A 2,880-nucleotide genomic window follows, 5' to 3' on the forward strand; every position below is an offset into this window, starting at 1 on the left:
AAGCATACATTTAGGAGGCATTTCCGCCCCAACCATGTACATGTATGGCATTGGTATTGGTGTGACTTTTGAATTGATTTTTTCGCTCTATTTTAAACTAATTTGAAATTTTAAAAATTGCCTGCACATCAGCATCAAAATACCTTTCTAATGATATATAATTGTTTATACCTTAGAAGTACAGTTTAGCCGTAAAAGGGGTGTAAAGGAAACATGATTGCCTATTTATATAATTGATATGCGTGCAGTCTAAAGCCGTTACCACGCGAGGAAATTTCCCTACTAAATAAAACTTTTCGTGCAGCCATTTTTGCTCTTCTGCAGTTGTGGGAAATGAAATAAACTGCGCTCGTAATACAGCTATGTGGTGCGAAACCAACCTTATGACTCGGGAAGTAGTGCTATTAGAAACTCCGACTAAGTCCCCTCCAGTCCTTTGCATGCACCCCGCGGCATAGAATCGCAAAGTGAGCAGAAGCATTTCTTCGGGAGTTAGAGCATCGTTCCTGGAGTAAAAGTCATTGGCGCATATTCATAGTCACATGAACGAAAGACACAAGATCACGCTTTCCCGAAAGAAAGAAAAAAGTTATTTTCTAGCTGTTGAAATCTCGACGCCATCTTTGTTGTAAGAAGTAAACAACGAAGAGAACAAAAAAACCCCCGGAATTGTTGAACGCAAGAATAATCATTTTTATTATGCAAATTCTTCTATAAATCATGTCGTTGTGTTAAATTATTCTTTACCTTATGTGTGCACACGTTGTCACAAGCGAAAATTAAGAAAATTGCAGTAAAAAGCCACCACCAAATTGTAAACAACGAACAAATGTAAAAAAACGGCTAATGTCAAAGTCGCCCAACTTTTTTCCTAAATGCGATTATAACGGGCTACTAAGAAGAAGGCGTGATCTTGTATTTTTGGTTCATGCATAGTCATATTTAGTACTCAACCAAGTCGAAACTATTCTAATACTAGGTTCACATATAAGTAGATTATCCTCATTTTCGAGCTTAACACCCTAATCTGTAATTATAACAAGAGATTAACCATATAAAATTCGTCCCTTGTTAATCTGTAATTATAAAATAATCTCAGATTAAACCGATAACTTTTCGGTGTCCATCCTAGTTTTATCGATTGTTTTTGCAAAAAAGAGGAGAAATGCCAAATGTAAAAGTAAACATAAATGTACGCTAGCACGGAAAAGAGGTTTGTAAAGGTATTTTTATTACAATTCGAATAAAGCTACATCACAATTTTATAATTGGAATAATTTAGATAAATTCTCAAATAATAAGTCAGTTTCACGCTAGTTCTTTTAAAGTAAATTTGTGCATAAGATTTAGATATATACTATTTGTATGTTTCACAGCATGCTTTCGATAAACATCGACTTCACATCACTGCGGTTGTTCTGGCTATTTCATACAATTAACAAGAAAATGATAGCTTATTCTTTTGCATAATCATGCAATGAAAATAAAAATTACATAAACGGATGATCAAACTTTACATTATTTAATAAAAAGGTAATTTTTCCAAAATATCGTAGAGGAATATCGATAAATTTTCATACTTGTTTTGCTATATCGTAAATTAAGTCGAAACTACTTAGTAGAAGTCTGAAATGGGACTATGAATAGAGGTAAATTTTAAGTTGGTAGTTAAATTTAAGTTGCAACTTTGTTAGTTTCGACTTAGTTGCTGGACAATGAATACGCGCCATTATAAGCAGTACACAATTCCTCTAACAGGTCTATTCTGCGCTGGTAATAAAAAGTTTGTAACCGGTAAATAAAGTTCCTGTAAATTTTTAAACCCTTTTCGCATTCTGTATACTCTTGTAACAGGTAAATTTTGTTACCATCTCATAAGCTGGTAACAAATTATTGCCCCGTGAAATATGCAATGCCAGGATTTGTACAATTCTTCATAGATGAATTGCTGAATATTTTAACTGCATTACCAACGTACCTAGAATCGCGGTGACAAGAACTGGTAACATTTTTTGGTAATACAATTTTCCGGTTACAAAATCTTCGGTAACGTGCAGAATAGACCGGTAAATCGGGTTTACCATGTAATTTTATGTTGGATTCTTTCCCGTATCATCCTTAACACGATCCATGCTGACGCTTTGCTTACACGAAATCTGTCCCGGAAATCCTTCTCGTCCAAGTCTCTGAAACGGGTTGGCGCATCCCTTATAGACCGCGGACGTTGCGTTATAATGATGCGCTCTAGAACCTCGCATTCCATGTCACTTTCGTCACTCGAACTAATTTTAATATTATTTAATTTGAATCACTTTTGCCTTTTATTTACTTATTTATATTTTATTNCAAGTCTCTGAAACGGGTTGGCGCATCCCTTATAGACCGCGGACGTTGCGTTATAATGATGCGCTCTAGAACCTCGCATTCCATGTCACTTTCGTCACTCGAACTAATTTTAATATTATTTAATTTGAATCACTTTTGCCTTTTATTTACTTATTTATATTTTATTTTGAGTAATCAGCTGCCGTTTAGTCGAGAAGCAGGGTTGCATTTTTCATATTTAAATAGCCGACATACGGCATTTAAATACAGTTTAAATATTTCATCTGAAAATGAAAAATCATCAATCGGTATTTAAATAGGCGATCTGAAATAGGCCATAAGCCTCCCGCAGCTAAAAACTATATATTTGCAAGCAGGAGAACTCCCTCTACCCCCCTTTAGGGTAATTAAACTGTATGTTTTTACACTTGCTTAAATTCTTGAAGTTAAATTNGATCTGAAATAGGCCATAAGCCTCCCGCAGCTAAAAACTATATATTTGCAAGCAGGAGAACTCCCTCTACCCCCCTTTAGGGTAATTAAACTGTATGTTTT

At 34.9% G+C, this 2,880-nt stretch overlaps 1 long non-coding RNA gene across 1 annotated transcript in view; it reads right to left on the reverse strand.

The window, feature by feature from the left end:
- Positions 1 to 1,270, reverse strand: part of LOC108366288 (uncharacterized) — a 14,024-nt gene extending 12,754 nt beyond the window's left edge. The window contains exon 1 of the long non-coding RNA XR_001848066.1: positions 1,259 to 1,270. This is a non-coding gene — a long non-coding RNA (uncharacterized LOC108366288). The remainder of the gene's footprint in view (positions 1 to 1,258) is intronic.
- Positions 1,271 to 2,880: the final 1,610 nt, after the last annotated feature.

This window comes from Rhagoletis zephyria, unplaced genomic scaffold (assembly GCF_001687245.7).
Source record: "Rhagoletis zephyria isolate East Lansing unplaced genomic scaffold, Rhagoletis_zephyria_1.1 Rzeph_scaffold_02213, whole genome shotgun sequence".
In the NCBI taxonomy this organism is placed as follows: Eukaryota; Metazoa; Arthropoda; class Insecta; order Diptera; family Tephritidae; genus Rhagoletis; species Rhagoletis zephyria.